The sequence below is a fragment of the Panicum virgatum genome, chromosome 5N (genome assembly GCF_016808335.1).
Source record: "Panicum virgatum strain AP13 chromosome 5N, P.virgatum_v5, whole genome shotgun sequence".
Classification (NCBI taxonomy): domain Eukaryota; kingdom Viridiplantae; phylum Streptophyta; class Magnoliopsida; order Poales; family Poaceae; genus Panicum; species Panicum virgatum.
This window is the reverse complement of record NC_053149.1, coordinates 14,798,827-14,816,899: the sequence shown is the minus strand read 5'-3', so window position 1 is coordinate 14,816,899 and position 18,073 is coordinate 14,798,827. Positions and strand designations below refer to the sequence as shown.

Genomic DNA, 18,073 nt, shown 5'->3' with positions numbered 1-18,073 from the left:
GTTTTCCGCTTGAAAATCGTCTACCTGGTTGTTTATCATGCTCTTGCATTACGTGGGAGTGGGATCGTCCATCGTGATGACTTTGCAATCCTTGCGGGTTCAAATTCAAATACAACAAAGCATGAAACAGACTCCACAAACACAAAGATGCAGCATGGTCAGTTGGTCAGGCGTCAAGAAAAGTGGGGAAAGAATGCGGGCATCCCTATGCATCTTGTGGAACATGGTAAGGGATACATCTAATAAAGCCCAATAAGATCCGATTAGCAGAAAGATTGACCCACATGCTACACAACATCAAAACGGATATGAGGCTACATCTCTACGGAATTCCTAACCATCACCCGGCTGAAAATTGTTTTCTATCGTCAATCGATTTTTATTCGTTGAATCCCATGCTGCCCCGCTATGAAACATGCGCGTATATGGGCCGGTCGCCGTGTGATGGCCCAGCTGCTCAAGCCCCCCCACCCCCACACACACCCTAGGAAGTGTGGGGGTAGGGGGTATCACGACCCGAAAAATTTAAACATGATTCGCATGCAAACAAGAGCATCATTGAAGCATATTCAATCATCATGTATTGTGCATAAGTTTGTTTATTCGACTCTCCCATCGAGTATTAGATAAAGGTTTAACGATCAGTTTTGGGACATTGTCAAGCAAAACCTTCCATCTTTTAGTAGAACGTGAAAACAATGCATATATCCATTGTATAACACCGAAGAATGAAATAGCCTGTCTGTAAGATTTTGCCATATCACAAAGGCTGAGATTCAAACTGTGACAAGCACATGACATGTATAATGCTTTGGGGTTAATTTGAAGCAAACGATTCTGGACACCTTTGCTCTGACCCTTCATGTTGAAACCATTGTCATAACCTTGGCCTCTCACATCAACAGCATTCAAACCCAGCCCATCCAATGTCTCTATCAATACATAAAAAGGCTCAATCCTAATGTGTCATCAACCTTTAAGAAGCCTAGGAAAAACTCCTCCACTCTTGGAATGCGACTTGACATATCAACACATTGCACAATTAGGGGTATATGTTCTTCATGGCTCGCATCTAGGGTACAGTCCAAGATAACAAAGAAATACTTAGCATCCTTGATGATGTTTAAGATATGGCTCTTTACAGCATCAGCAAGAATAGAAATTAACTCATTCTAAATATTGTGTCCAAGATAATGATGATGAATTTCACTAGTGTTAATGCGCCTAATGTGTTCTTGCATCACAGGATCAAACTCAGCAATCATTTCAACCGTGCCCATAAAATTGTCATTATTATCTTGATAAAGCTTCTCGTTTTATCCTCGAAAGGCCAAATTATGTTTGGCAAGAAACTTCACAGCAGAAAATATTCTTACCAAAACCTGTCTCCATCTCTCTTTTTCCTTTGCAATTTCTTTGTTGCATATCATCATCAATTGTTTGATTTTTGCTTAACCTAGATCTGAGTTCATTCCACGTATTCATGTTAGTTAAATGCTCAACACTGCTATCATGTTCTTGAGTCTCCCGCTAAGACACTTCCAATCCATCAATCCATTAGATGCTAAAAAAGACTTTCTCTTATTTTACGTGAACAAGTTGCAACAAAAACAATAAACTTTGTCCACATGTTTAGAGTAAACCAACCATTTTCTATCAACAACCTCATCATTAGCTAACTTTCTAGAGTAGTAAGCATATGAGAAGTGTCTACCAATAGCATCCTTTGGAAACTTCAAATTCAATTCTCCGACAGGCCCTTTCTCACTTAACATATCCCTCTTCCTGTTGTCAAGACTATCCCATGTTCTAGGATCATAGATGGATAAAAGAGAATCTTCTTGTTCATCTTCATTTGGATTTTCATGATCAGATGAGGCCTGCAAATTTTCCTCCAGCGTACTATCCCCATTGACACCAAGTTCTATACCTAAAATCTGCTCCCCTCCAACATTTTCATTGGCTTTAACTTCTGCATTTAAATTATGACCATTTTCCTGCATTTCATCAGGTTCTTGCCCTTGATCTTCATTTAAATCAGTATTACTTGAAGGTTGAAAGAACTTGTGCAAAGCAACCCTTTGTGATTCAACGAGCTGTTCATCTTGTTTTCTTTTTTTTTTCCTTTTCTGCCTAACAAATGCTTCATAAGTAACATTCTAACACCTAAACTATGAAGGAAAATAAATAGTGAAATTAGAAGTTTAAACCTAGAAATCTATAGTCACGAAGTAATAGATTACTAGATTAGTTAATAGTTATCATCGACAGAATGTTGCTGTCGTCGAGGGAATGAGTCATGAGTGCAGAGACAGACATGTCAGGTCAGCAGCAGGCGATCAGCCGATCACCAGACACCAGACGGGGGACACCACAAACCAGTAGTCGGACGCCAGGTGGGCGGGAGGGCGGCGGCGGCCAGAAAAGGCAAGAGCGATTGAGCGAAGTATGTGATGCGAAGCCGACAACGAATGCTGCGGAGTTTCAGTTCTTTCCCCCGTCGACTGCGAGCCGAGCGATCAAGTCCCCTGCGGCCTACTTGGCCTCTTCTGATGTGTATGTGTACTTGTGTATATATATTTGATCCTGGGCCCCCCTCGGCCGTGGGCCCTAGGTGGTCGCCCCTCCCGCCTAGGCCCAGAGCTGGGCCTGGTCACCGGCGACTCAGGGAGTTGGCGGGCGTCAGCGTCAGACTCCACGACATTGAACCTATCATCGTCGTGTCAATGGAGCAGTAGATGCCCGTCGCCGGTGTCAGCGAGGTAAGGTAACATCGGGGCCGCGACCCATGACGTCTCCATAGCGTTGAGCTTGATAATCTTGGGCGGTAGCGGCACAAGTAGTAGCTAGCAAGCATAAACAAGTACATATAATAATTATTTATCATATGGGTTGACCCGCAGAATCCATTAGAGCACCAGGGGTGAGCAAGCCGATTATAATGGACCAATCGATGCTCCTCCGCACATCAATTTTTTTTTTAGCATCACCACCAAGTTTAATTGATCACGGACATGATAAGAGCTACACACGCCCACTAGCGGATCTAAGAACCACACATGACAACCTAAACCTTTATACAAAGAAGATCTAGCCAGATTATGAGCATCTACATTTGAGCCTTGTGCTTCATGGATGAACTGGACGGACTGAAATTCTTTGGCCGTCGTCTTGATTTCTCGCACAATCTGGACATAAGGTCTCATTGCCTCGCCCTTGATACTATGGACGACTACGTTGGCTCAATCACTCTCTAGTACCAGGTTGTGCAGAAGCAAGTCCTTTCCTAGGGCCAAGCCTTTCCTGCATGCAAGAACCTCCAGTGTTTCCGGGTCTGATATATCGGCCAAGACCACCAAAGAAGCTCCCATGAGCAGACCAGTCGAGTCACGAGTGACCGTAGCCAGTGAACTTATGCCCGAGTTCTTGGACACCACTGTGTCGACATTTATCTTCGTCTTCCCAAGCGGGGGAGGCCGCCATCTGGGCACAACAGAAGGCCCTGACTTGGTCGCCTTCGGCTTTGTGTTCAGAAGCTCCAGTTCTGACACAAAATGTTCCACGAACTTATGTGTACACAACGGGCTCAGGAATAACTTTCCATGGACAACTTTCCTTCTCGCGTGCCATATCGCCCACAAAGTCACCACCACTCTAGTCAAAACTGGATGGGATACAGAAGCAATCACTTCCGCCAGCCAGCCCTTGGCTTCATGCACTTGTATCTTGCACAAATGCTCTGTAATTTCCTCGCTCTTCAGTGCCCATATGGACTTGGGCATGTTACACTCCAGCAAGGAGTGTCTCCACGAGATCGGTTACGGTTCGTTCCATGGTTGGTCCATACCCATCTTTAACCATTGAGCTACATGCTTGTTCTCACCCTCCTCTTTGTTTTTCTTGAGGAAGCACCACATTTTATTAAACTTCTAGGGGTATAGAATTACAAATGCCTTCAGGAGGTGAAAGAAACCAAACTTGCCTACCTAGTTCACAATAAACCGACCTTCTAGCTACTAGGTGAGCATCTCCATTGGATGCTCTACCTTCATGAACAAACTCTGAAGCAACGAACGAACTCGATGCGGCCATGGTCTCCTGAACAATGTTCCCGTATGTTCCCTTTCCTTAGCCTCTGATATTTCTCACAACATTGATATTGTCACTTGCCAACCAAAACCTTCTGATTACGAGATCGCTTGCAAGGGCAAGCCCCTCCTTGCAGGAAATCGCTTCCATAGTTTTCGGGTTACTGATACCCTGGATTACTAGCACCGAAACTCCCTGGAACACACCAGCTCCATCCCTTGCTACAGCCGCAGTAGCAGCTTGGCCCGTGTTCTTCGAAATTGTTGTGTCCACATTGATCTTGGTTGTGTCTGCTGGAGGAGGGATCCACCTAGCCGCTTCATGTTGGCTACCCACAGCTCTGCCTTGTTCTGGTTTCATGACATCAAGATCGCCTATGTATCTCTCGATGAAGCAATGTGTGGATAACGAACTCTGGAAATAATCTTCATGTATTGCCTTCCTTCGCACATACCAGATCGCCCACAATGTGTCTGCCACTTTGATTAGGTCAGATGTCGGCATTGTCTCTGCTACTTCTTCCCACCAAGCATGAGCATATGATTCTTGAACTGAGTATATACACTCAGTCACTTCTGCTCTTTCTAGCGCCCATACACATGGGGCCAGATTGCATTCAAGCAACGAATGCTTCCAGGAATCATGAGCACCACATATGCCACACGCACTGTGTGGGGCCATGTGTCGTCGAAATAGAACATCCCCTGATGATAACGAATGCCGGACAAGCCTCTAGAGGAAAACTCTATTTTTCTAGGGGATATTCAGCCTCCATATCGACAACCATTCATTCTCTTCACCCTTTGTATCAGACCTTCCTGCAATGTTCTCAAAGTATGTTGTCGCGTGATGTTTGTTGATCACCAACATTCTGTACGCCGAACGCATAGAGAAAATTCCTGTCCTCTCATGGTGCCAGGCCCAGAAATCTTCCTGTCTCCTGGTACAAACAGGGATGGATAGAATTGTCGCCAAATCAACATGTGTGAATAGAGTCTCCAACAAAGGCAGCTTCCAAATCGCCGTCGTAGTGTCGATCACCTCACTAACATGCTAGGGTACTGGCGTATCCGAAAATCTGACCGGCCTAAGTGATCCATTCATGGGAGGCCAATTCATCTTCCAGATGTTTGTGGTCTCACCTATACCAATTTGACGGATCAGCTCTTGTTGCAACACTTCCCTGCCATCCAAGATTGAACGCCAAATACGAGAAGGACGTGAGCCCAGATGTGCAACCATAAATTCTCCGAAAGGATAGTATACTGCTTTCAAAATATATGCACTCAAATATATGTACCGTCCCGCAATATCCTCCATGCTTGTTTTGCCAAAAGAGCCAGGTTAAAGAGCTCAATATCTCTGAACCCCATACCCCCAAGAAATTTTGGCTTAACCATATCATCCCAAGAGACCCAACAAGTTTTCCTCTTACCTTCGGTGCTACCCCACCAAAATTTTTGGAACAAACTGTTTATATGCTAACACAGGCCTCTTGGTAACTTGAAGCAAGACATTGAGTAGGTTGGGATCGCTTGGGCTACTGATTTGATTAGCACCTCTTTCCCTCCCACTAAAAGGCACAGTTCCATCCAACCTTGTACTCGCTTCCACACATGATCTTTTAAGTACTTGAAAGCACCATTGGACGAGCTCCCGACATCCGACGGCATGCCCAAGTATTTTTCGCTTAGAGATTCATTGCGAACATCCAATATTGCTTTCATCTCAGTCCTCGTCCCCTGTCGGCACCCCTTTGCAAAATGAATAGATGATTTTTTTCCAAATTTATCTGTTGGCCTGAAGCTCGACAATAAAGTTGCAAAACATCTTTGATCTCCATTGCATTCTCCCTATTCGCCTTGCAGAGCAACAGGCTGTCATCCGCGAAGAGTAGATGACTAACCATCGGAGCCGACGACGCCACCTTAAATCCTTTGCGTACTGATGACTGCTTTCTAGAGTTTAACAAGCACGAGAGACCCTCTGCTGCCAAGACAAAGAGATAGGGAGAGATAGGATCACCTTGACGAATGCCCCTAGATGGTTTGAAGTTCTCAAGAAATTCACCATTAAAAAGCACCGCAAAAGAAACAGATGTGACCATCCGCATAATCATCTCCACCCAAAACTGATGAAATCCTAGCTTCAACATGATTGCACGTAAATAATTCCATTCAACTCTGTCGTAGGCTTTCTTCATATCCAGCTTCAGCAGCGCAAAAACGCTGATCACTGGGACGCTTCTGCTTCATGAAGTGCAAGCATTCATAGGCTGCTATAATATTATCCGTAATTAATCGCCCTGGAACAAACGCGAATTGCTCCTCCGAGATAATCTCCGACAATAACATCTTCAATCTGTTGGCCAAGACTTTTGTTGCGATCTTATATATCATGTTACAAAGGCTGATCGGTCTGAATTGGTCAAGCTCTTCTGGGTTGTAACCTTTGGGATCAGGACAATGAAAGTATTGTTAACAACTGCCGGATCGTCCTCTCCACTGCAACCCATTAAAGAGCACGACAAACCCTGCAGCTTCTTCTCAAGTTCACGCAGCGACGTCGCGTGACCCTCATTCTGCCATGTTTGTGCAAAAGTCTCTGAAAACTCTTGATGGGCCTTCCTTAGCTGTTGCGAGCGTTTCCTATGCACTGTACATGAGGATCGGTATGTGGTCAGAAGCCGCCGCTGATAGATGCTGCACAGATGCCGTTGGATCCAACTTCATAGAATCTCACCTTCCTCTCTGGTGCTCTCTGGTGGGCAGATAAGCTTGTCGTGGGCCGATCTGCATGCCCGAGATATAGGTCCATTAGGCCTTCTTCTATCTGCCCAGCGGGGGCATTTTTTATATTTTTATATTTTCAAAATTATTTTTTACAAAAATATATTTTCGATTTCACAATTTACAAGTTTGTACCCCTACCGCCCGGCAGGGGGGCGGCCGGGGGCCTGCCGCCCCCTGCAGGGCGGTAGGGGCATGTATGTAATTAAAATTTGTGTTTTATCGCATGGAGGCCCCTACCGCCCGGCAGGGGGCGGCAGGCTCCCCCCAATTAAAATTTGATGTTTTATCACATGTTTGCTATGTTTGATTGCAATGATTATATTTATTTATGAATCTTGAACCTCGTGTGGCTCTATGATACAATACCACATAAGATACAATGAACGAAATGTAAATAGAATGTTAAACAAAATAACACATAACATATTACATTGAAGGTTGAACGAAATGTAAATAGAATGTTAAACAAAATAACACATAACATATTACATTGAAGGTTTCATTCGTTACAACCAAATTCGAGAGAAATACGCACTGCCAACTAATTAAACAAGACATCTAGACATAGTATATACATAATATACTTAGTTTCGTACACACAAATACATTGCAAGATGTAACGTGCACAATTAGATGTGGCAAATTCTTGTAGGTGGAGTCGATCCATCCATCGGATTCCCGGAAGGTCATGCCTCGGCAGCAGCAGTGGGTACTGAAAGCTGTGGGCACTTCTTGTAAGTGTGATCGTCTGCTCCACACAAGTTGCAACATTTTTTCTTCTTTCTAACCTCGGACTCGTCCATTTCGTTCTGGATATGACGCGTCTGCCGTCGGCCTATGCCCCTCTTCGTAGCTGGATCTGGGATGAGCATTGGATGAGAATTTTTTTGAGTGAATGGTCCTAGAATACCGATGCCGTATATCTCATGACACCAAGTCTGTGCAGCGGCTTCCTTTGTGAAATAGTGAGAAACATACGACGCAACATCTAACCCAGATACAGAACAAGCCGCGATGACATGGGAGCATGGTAAGTGATGCACCTTTGGCTTCTGATATTCTGCAGAACACCCTCCCGTCAATGGTTATCAAAACTTCTTGAACTACCCTTTGTCTGCGGACACCCTGTCCGGTCCTGACCCTGCATGATACCTCAAACTTTTGCTCTTTTGTGCCCATCGATATAACTGAGTGAAATCGAGCCTTTTCCATCTTTTTTTTTCCATGTACTCATTGACCCTTCCGCAAAAACGCACTCCTGGATCATGAAGTAAGGAAGCGGCTGATGCGTATCGCTCCCTAAAATACCTTACACATTCATACATGACGAACTCAACAATGCCAACAAGAGAAAATCCACGAACACGACGCATTACCATATTGTAACACTCAACATGATTGGTCGTCTCGATCCCGTAACGCCTCCCATCTGTGTCATACAGAAGTGACCACTTCTCTTTAGGTGCACCATCAATCCACTGTGTAAATGGTTTGGCACCTCGAACTAATAAATCTGTAGAACATCTCCTGTTGGACGATGAGGCCTGACTCTTAAGCAATTCAGCGCTCATGTCATCAATTATACCCCACAAAGCATCGAACTTCCTCTGCTGATTCTGAGTGCACAATCGCTTGAACAAATTCATCAGATCCTTATTCTTGAACCGTTCATAAAAGTTAGCAGCCATATGCCTCACACACCACCTATTGACAACATCTGGCCATATAGGAGGTGAAAATTGACTACCTTCTTGGAGCTGCCTTATAGCTGCAAGTAGACCTGCATGCCTATCACTGATAAGGCAAACATTAGGCCTTCCAGCAACAACGTGAATCTTCAGACGTTCAAGAAACCAGTACCAGTTTTCTGTGTTCTCATTCTCAACAAAGGCAAAGGCGATGGGAACTATCTGCTTGTTGCAATCAATTTCGATCGCCGTCAATATTGTTCCCTTATATTTCCCTGTCAGAAAAGTGCCGTCAATACACAGAACAGGAAGGGAGTAAATGAAGGCCCTCACACATGCACCAATGCAGAAGAAAGCTCGCAGCAAAATGCTTGGCCCCCCTGACAAGCTTGGTACACTGTATGTATCATAAGCACTTCCAGGATTTTTGTGCACAATTGCTTCAAGCATACGAGGTAGGTTGTCATATGAAGCCTCATAAGTGCCAAACCGCATCTCAAACACTTTTTGTTTAGCCCGCCAAACCTTTGCATAGCTGATCACATACTGGAAATTCTGTTCAATGTCCCTAATTATCAATGCAGGCTCGTAATCCATTTTGTCAAGAATCACCCCATACATCTTTTTGTCCATGAAAGTAGATGTGATATTACGGTGATGTCCCACGACACCTGTCAATCTAAAAGTATGTGGTGTAACAATTGAACATTCCCAGTGTGTTTTGAACTTCCCTTTGTAGGCATGCACTCGCCATGTACAGTCTCTATCTGCACACATCACCTCGTATTCTTTGCTGCTAGATTTCAACACTCTGAATTCCTTCCTCAGTGATATAGCCCAGACCTTCACAACATCCTTCACATTTTCAATGGTACGATACTTTGCCCCTTGTATGACCTCATTCACTCTGTATTCAAACTCCGGACATCTAATATCTTGTACCACTGGATTCCCAAAACCCTCTTCACGCCATTCACCTAGCACTGGGAAGCGCTCATCGTCCTCATCGTCCGATGAGTCCCCACATTGCTCTATTATTTGTGCATCCTGGTCTTCTTTCTCTATGTACTCCACAATTCCAGGTATCTGTTCGCCTTCATCTGCTAAACCTTGTGGTTCTGGTCCTGGTTCTGTAGCTTGTACGTTCTCTTCTCCTTTATCCTCTCCCGACTCTTCATTCCAGTCATATGTTGTGTGTGTTGATCCTTCACCTAAATCACCGACCTTCTGGTGAATCTAAATTACTATTGCGAGAGGCCACCCTCTTTGAAGAGCTGCGTGCATGTAATGTTTCCATTCTTCCGTACTACTTATAAGCGTCAACTCCCAGAAATCCCCATTTGTTTCCCAGGAAGTCACGGTATGAACCGTAAGCAAATGAGTCTTTGGATTCACATTGAACTTCCCGTGAAGCCATTTGCGTATGGAACCAAAACTCCTCTCTAGGGGTTTATCTAGACTACACTGTCTTCGTTCCAATGATGATAGATTTACTCCATAGGAATCACGAGTATTTCTATAGAAATCACCATAATGAACTTGAAACGCCACCTTACTCGACATATCTGGCCATCCAAAGACTTAATTTTAATTAAACCAGCTTCTAAAATCATGGTACGACTTCAATTATAACTACTAATCCGAACCCTAAGCGGTTACAATTATAAAAAACACTAATCATAGAATTAAAAATACAAAAAATTTAGAATGACAATGTTGAGAAATATTGGTTACCTGCGGTTCGGATCCAAAATCCGGCAGGCTTCGCTGTTGCAACTCCCTCCCTCACCCCACGGCTCTCTTGTGGATGTTGTTTGCTGCAAATGCAGGTGGGGGACCTCGGCTTTTATATTGGGGGGAGCCTGCCACCCCCTGCCGGGCGGCAGGGGCCTCCATGCGATAATTACATAAATTTTACAAACTTGTAAATTGTGAAATCGAAAATATATTTCTATAAAAAATAATTTTGAAAAATATAAAAATGAAAAAAACGCGAGTTCTGGCCCATATCGATATATGGCCCAGCCCAAGCACACACGGGCCTTGGCCTCACAGAAAAATTTCGGAACTTGGGCACGCGGCGCCTTCAGTTTCCTTCCAGGCGAAGCGAGGCGGGCACGGCGGTGGTCGGCGGCCGTGTAATCCCCGACCCTTCTCCTTCCCCATCAAAATTTCTCGCTCTTCTTCGTATTCTGTCATCGGAGTTCCGCCAGTTCGCGAGGTCACGGTCCACGCCCCACGACGATTCGTTCACCGGCGGTTCTGCACACCCCGGCCGCCAAACACGGTGGGAAGCGGCGCGGCCGTCGACCTCTGCCGCGGGAGCAGAGCGGCCCAAGGCACGCACGCCGTCGCCGGTTAGCACGGTAGTTCGTGCAACGCAGCCAAGCCGCATTCTGCCGCTGCTGCTGCTGCTGCTGCTGCTGCGCTTGTGCTTGTGCTTGTGCTTGTGCCCCTAACGTGTTCGCGTGAATGCGCAAGCCGACGGCGCTCGCTAAATCTTTCGACCTTTCCGCTCCTCAGGTCGTCTGATCCCGGGACAAGCTTGTGACCATGGCGGATGAGCCCACCGCCGCCGCAGGCAGCGCCGGGGACTCGCACGACTACCCCACCATCGACCCCACATCGTTCGACGTCGTGCTCTGCGGCACGGGGCTCCCGGAGTCCGTGCTCGCCGCCGCCTGCGCCGCCGCCGGGAAGACGGTCCTCCACGTCGACCCCAGTCCGTTCTACGGCTCCCTCTACTCCTCGATCCCGCTCCCGTCCCTCCAGTCCTTCCTCGCCCCCGACCCTCCCCCGTCTTCATCGACCGCGGCGGCCGCCGCCGGCTCCGATTCGCGCTCCGTCGTCGATCTCTGCCGCCGCGGAGTGTACTCGGAGGTCGAGACCTCGGGGACCGTCCCCGAGCCGGCGAGGCAGTTCACCGTCGATCTCGTGGGGCCCCGGGTGCTGTACTGCGCTGACCAGGCCGTGGACCTCCTCCTGCGCTCGGGGGGCAGCCACCATGTGGAATTCAAGAGCGTGGACGGGGGCAGCCTCCTCTACTGGGAGGGCTGCCTCTACCCTGTGCCAGACTCGAAGGGGGCCATCTTCAGGGACACCACACTCAAGCTCTTGGAGAAGAACGCCCTCTACAAGTTCTTCAATCTTGTCAAGGCGCACATTGCTGCCACATCAGCTCCTGCTGATGAGATGGGAGGGGGATGTGGCTGCCATGATATCCGAGGAGCACCTGAACCGCCCCTTTGTTGAGTTCCTTACGCAACAAGGCCTTTCTCCCAAGATGAGAGCGTAAGGGTGTTCTGAATTGGTCAAGCACACACTATTTTTAGTAACCTGACTAAGATTGAGCTCTGTGTGGTGTTGTTGTAGGGTTGTGCTTTATGCGATTGCCATGGCTGATTATGATCAAGATGGTCCTGACCCAAGTGATAAATTAATTACGACGAGGGAGGGAATCCAGACCATTGCTCTGTACTCCGCATCTATTGGGAGGTCAATTACTTGCCTGAACCTTTTCTTGTCCCCTTTGGAAAGCCATATATTCTGTTATGTGAATGCTTTGTTGACCAATATATGTGGTCTGACATGCGATATTTTAAAAGAACTTAGCTGTGGTACTAGAACTTTACAGCTTTCTTATGCTTTCATCGTACCAGGTTTTCTAATGCAGAAGATGCTTTCATTTATCCTATGTATGGGCATGGTGAGCTACCTCAAGCTTTCTGTCGCTGTGCTGCGGTTAAGGGTGCCCTATATGTAAGATGATCTTCACAATTATATGTGGCAATGATTTTTATGCTCTAGCTTTGGCTATTGTTTAGTCATGTGATTGTAGCGACTTTTATCCCAAAAATCTGTAATTGGTAACTTGCAATCTGATTGCAACCCAAACATTTATGAATAGTTATGTGATAGGCCTTGGGCTTGTCAACTCTCTGCTAGAATGGCATCCTGCACTTTATTTTTTCTTTCTTTTAAATAACTTGTGCCAATTTTCCCATACTTTGCTTAGCAATCACATTTTGTTACTCAGGTGTTGCGGATGCCAGTGGCTGCACTTCTTATGGATGAGGTATGGTGATAAACTAAGTTCTATACGGCCATACTCCTGCAACTTTTTTTTGCCTGATGTAGTTATCATACACTGAATCCTTTTGAAATCTCACTTTGTTTGCGCTATGTGTCATCCAAGCACAGCTTCTATCTTTTTTTTTTTATGTTAACAATTAGACTATACTGATATGTTTTGCAATATAGCGTAAATATAATATCAGTGATTATTTTCTTTATTTTTTTTTTGCCATGGCAGAGGATGCATGCTTTACCTGTGATGCTGCACTACTGATTCTTTATTTTTTTTCACCATTTTTTCATTGCTAACGTCAAATACTTATTTTGTTGATCAGGAAAAGAAGCATTTTGTAGGTGCTAGATTGGCATCTGGTCAGGATATTTTGTGCAAACAGTTGATAATTGATCCATCATACAAAATTCCTACGTTGGATGCACCGTTTGATGATCCAGGTTCAAGTTTTCCAAGAAAAGTTGCAAGGGGAATATGCATATTCAGCAATTCTTTGAAACAGGGTTCATCAAATGTTCTGGTTGTTTTTCCTCCAAAGTGTAAGAACAAATATTATTTTATACTTGTGTTTATGCTAGGCTTCCTTGATGTAGCCATGGGCAGTGTTATTTCTCTTAGTTGATCCAGTTTTCACTCTTAATTTAGCACTAGAAGAGGAGCAGGTTGCAGCTGTTCGGCTTCTTCAGTTGAGCAGCAATCTTGCAGTATGCCCTCCTGGAACGTAAGTTCTGTATCCTATCATCATAGCATGCATCAGTTGCAGTTTTCACATATACTTGCTCTAGGTTTCTATCCCCAGGAATCACTGCGTTCAAAATTGCCATATAATGTAGGCAAGTAACTTACGCACAAGCTAATCTCACATGCAGGTTTGTGGCATATCTGTCTACTCCCTGTACTGATGCCTCCGCCGGAAAGCAATCCATCAGAAAAGCAATAGATGCTCTTTTCAGCCCACAGGATTCAGATGGCTCGGAAGGCCACCTTGAGACAACCAGTGATAGCCCTGATGATGTGAAACCAACACTAATCTGGAGCTGTGTGTATGTTCAAGAGATCACACAGGTGAATTTCTTTTCGTGATCATTACGGACCATATCCATATTTGTTTCAGTGCTAGTAAAAAAAGTGTTCTACATATATTTGTTTCATTATTTAACATATCCTCTGTCCTGTCTTTCACTATCAGGAAACGTCTGATCCTTTACTATCATGCCCCATGCCTGATGAAAATCTGGACTACAGGAACATACTGGAATCAACAAAAAAGGTATTGCATCCTGGGATGCTGATGTTGTTTTATGATGCACTCATACCTGCACTGGCTAATAGTGAGATTTTCTGTAGTCAGAATTGTTCCTGCAGTATGAGATGGTTATTGAATATAACAATTGCATGTACGTCATAATATACATAAAAATATGATGTTTTTATGGAAGATTTAGAATTGTTGAGGTTTCATTTACATCAGTAGCTCTTTCCTGATGAATTCATGGTGTGCTTCTTTTGCAGTTATTCGCTGGTATATATCCTGATGAAGAATTCTTGCCTAAAAAGTCAGCTCCTGTATATACTGATGATGACTCTGATTCTGCGGAGTAAAACCATCTTTAGAGGTACAAGATTTTTTGAATACAGAACTTGCACTGTGCGTTCACATTCTAACTAACATGTGAAAATGTCAAAATATTTGCTAAAAACGAAACACTGTTAGCTCAAATGCATCAAAGTACATGTGGAAATATCAGAATCTTTGCTTATGGAGCCACGCTTTTGTCCGTTTTATCTCATTGTTTGTTAAAATATATAAGAGCCTTGGGCTGGAAGTACCAGGGGAGCCCTGCTATCTATGATCAGGGTTTACAAAACCGGTGGGAACCGGTCCGGTTTGACCGGTTACCGGTCAAACCGGTTCCGGTTTCAGCCGGTACCCAACCGGCCAAAATTCAAAATTTAAATTTAAATTCAAAAAATGAAAAATTCCCAAAATATTACTAAAAATACTTCAAGTTGCGATGAATCTAATGGTATCAAATTTTCTAAAAAATTCGTTCATTTAGTATAGTTTGCGGGGATTTAAAGTTAAATCAAAAAAGAAAAAGAAAAAAAATGGGCCGGCCCATTAAGGCCCACCAATCAAACCGGCCGGTAAACCGGTTGCACGGGAGCTTTTGAATTTGGATTTGAATTCAAACCGGTAAAACCGACCGGTAAACCGGTCAAACCGGCAGGTAAACCGGTCGGAACCGGTTGCACGGGAGCTTTTGAATTTATTTGAATTTGGATTTGAATTTAACCGGTTTCCACCGGTTACCGGTCAAACCGGTCCGGTAAACCGGAACCGGTGGCCGGCGGTTTGGGTTAACCGGTCGGGAAAAAAAACCCTGTCTATGATACGTGGATACTTCGCAAAACTCATGTACCGGTATCGGATACCCATACTCCACGGATACTCCCGGATACGTATTTCGTAAGTATCGGACTATTTAGGTATTTTCAAATAATAAAAATAAATCGGATACTCGTGGGATACCTGTGGATACCTGTCCGATACCTTCAAACCCTAACAACACCACTCAATCGCTTCGTATAAAGGTCCTCCGTTCAGCTGTGCCACCCTCTCATCCCCACTCGCGCAGCCGCAGGCCTGCAGCAGCCTCGCACGGCTCCCTTGCTGTCACCGCCGCCCGGCCACCCGCCCACGCCTCCTCCTCCTTCCCCGCTGCTCATCGCTCCCTTGTCGTCACCGCCGCCCGGCCACCCGCCCGTGCCTCCTCCTAGTCCTTCCCCATCGCTAGTCGCTCCCTTTAGGGATGAAAACGGGACGGAAAAATCCCGTCCCGACCGACACTGTTTCCGAAATTTCCTGACCGTTTCCGTTTTAACCAGGAAAAAACGGGAATCAGGAAAAAACGGGAATCCGGTCAGAAACAGTCACAAGGCCACGGGAACGGGAACAGAATCAGGAGCGAACATTTCGTGACCGTTTCTTCGGATCCCGTTTTTCTCTCGGGAATTCCCGGATTTTCCCGAGGTGCTCCCGTTTAGCAAGTGAATGTAAATCCTTCCCAACCTCCTCCTTTATAGCTCACCTGCGCATGCATGATTGTTAGGATAGACGAGGTGGGACTACTGGCCAACTGGTGGGTGTTGCTGCCATTGCCGTATTGCAGGCCTGCACCGCTGCGCTTGCGCGTGCATGCATGCATGCGGCCCATGGCCTGCTTAGCTGCTGTCCAAGCAATTTGTGTTTGTCTCTTGCCTACCTGTAAGCATGTGTATGGTGGCCTACAAATCTGCCGGAGTTTTTTTTTGGGGTTTCTGTTTATTTTTCAGTATACGCTAAATGAAATGTCATGTCATGTCAAGCAGTACTCATATACTAAGAAATATATACCTAGTGTGGAGTGTGTTTATGCACGAGTTGTTACTTGAATATTGCCATCTATAAACTCACAGTATTATTTGCCCATGTACTATGTACAGTTGTATCTATTGCATTGAGTTGAACATTTAGAGTGGTTATATATGTGTCGGTGTTCCCGTTTTTTATATTGATTCCCGACCGCTATCGAAGTGTTTCCGATCGAATTATACCGTTTCCGATATCCCGCATAACCGAATTCGTTTTCTCGACCGAGCTTTCCCGTTTCCGTTTCCGAATAAAAATATAAAAACAAAAATGGTTAGGCTATTTTCCCGACCGTTCCCGACCGCTTTCATCCCTAGCTCCCTTGCCGTCACCTCCGCCCGCCCACCCGTCCGTGCCTCCTACTGCTCCAGCGGCTGCGCGGCCTGTCCAGACAGAGGCCCGCACATCTGTTAAAGCACTATTTAGGGTGGTGCTGCGCTGCTGGAGCTCGCCACTGGCAGGCCGCCACGGCCGCCGAAGCGCGCCTCTAGACGGCCCGCGTGGCCGCTAGAGAGGGGGAGGATGAGCCGCGGCCTCCGGAGAGGGAGAGGAGGAGCCGCGGCCGCCAGAGTTGGCCGCTACACAAAGAAAGAGAGAGAGAGTGCCGGAGGTTGGGGAAGAAGACGACCGACATCCATTCTGGAACAGACGAACATGTAAGATAAGGTTGGTTTTTTTTTCCTTTGCCCCTTCCCTTTTCTAATAATTATAGAACATATGAATATATGAGTTTATGACGCATTATAGTCCTTGGAACTTTTATTTTTTTATATATATTGGCGTATCCCCGTATCCTTGTTTTTGGCAAGGTTCTAAAAAACGCTAGACGCTAGGCGAACGCTTGCCTATGGTTTAGAGTTTTTTGTGATTAGACGTAGATTGAACATGATTAAACGTGTGTTGTGATTAAACGACACTGTGATTAAACGCAACGCTTGGCCACCGTTCAGCGTTTAATCAAGATTAAACGACGTTTAAAAACGTTTTTTAGAACACTGGTTTTTGGAAAAATGACGTATCGGAGTATCCCCGTATCGCGTACCGGTATCCGTATCCGCGTATCCGGGCAACATAGCCTATTATGGGACGAGTTGAACTAAATCTGGGGAACTCTTACCTGTTTCCCAAATAAAGATACATAAAATGCACCACAATACTGACAGCCTTGGATGCCTCGAATTTCTGTATATTTTCTTGGGAACAAGGCTATACCAATGCAAAATACAAAAGCTTAAATGCTTATAGATTAGAATTTGTTGTGGAAATCTTATCTTTGAGCATTGAGTATTTCTTCCAATACTGACAGGCAAAAAAATTGGCTGGAGAACACTGTCACGGAATATGCATGAAGGCGTCGACCTCTATCACGGTGTTCCAGTGTGTGTCGCAAGGGGAGCCTGTTGCACAGTTGTGTTGGGATTCTTGCAACCCTCGTTGTATACAGGATGGTGTACGGGATACATGCCGAACGCTTGATATGTCGTTGTACTAGCGCGGGGGAGCAAATCTAGTACTTCTTTTCCCCTGAGATAGTTAAACACTTACACTGCTCAGCTCATACATACATGATGCAGTCAGTGTGCAGGCTTGTGCATTCCCAGATCACCTTTTCAGTTTTGGGTTGTGTTCTTTTATTCCCAAGTGTGCTTGGATATTTTCAGGTGAACTTTGGTCTTTTGGCCTGTACGCCTGTACAGTAGGTTGGGTCTTCACCTTCCATGGCGGGGGTCATTACCCGAGTGGCCGAGTCTATAGCATGTGTTTATCGATCAGTCTCCTTACATTAGTTTGTTGAGCCGTGAGAATTGAGAAATACTCCTACCAGTCATTAATAATATACTAATACCGTAACGTGTGCTAATGCGGGAGTCAATGGTACTGAATCATTAGCGCTGGGACAAAATAGCAATGGAGCATGAATGAAGCATGGACAATGGCAATAGACGAGAGACACAGGATGGGGGGTTTGCTCGAAAAAGGATTCTAGAACGACACGGGAGCATGG

General features: G+C 45.3%; 1 pseudogene across 1 annotated transcript; it reads left to right on the top strand.

The window, feature by feature from the left end:
- Positions 1 to 10,680: 10,680 nt before the first annotated feature.
- Positions 10,681 to 17,840, top strand: LOC120673944 (annotated as a pseudogene). Its single transcript, XR_005674923.1, has 11 exons — positions 10,681 to 10,935; positions 11,093 to 11,860; positions 11,942 to 12,064; positions 12,229 to 12,328; positions 12,606 to 12,644; positions 12,979 to 13,195; positions 13,302 to 13,377; positions 13,526 to 13,721; positions 13,846 to 13,926; positions 14,169 to 14,272; positions 17,375 to 17,840. The product of XR_005674923.1 is annotated as a rab escort protein 1-like (transcript).
- The last annotated feature ends 233 nt before the right edge of the window (positions 17,841 to 18,073 follow it).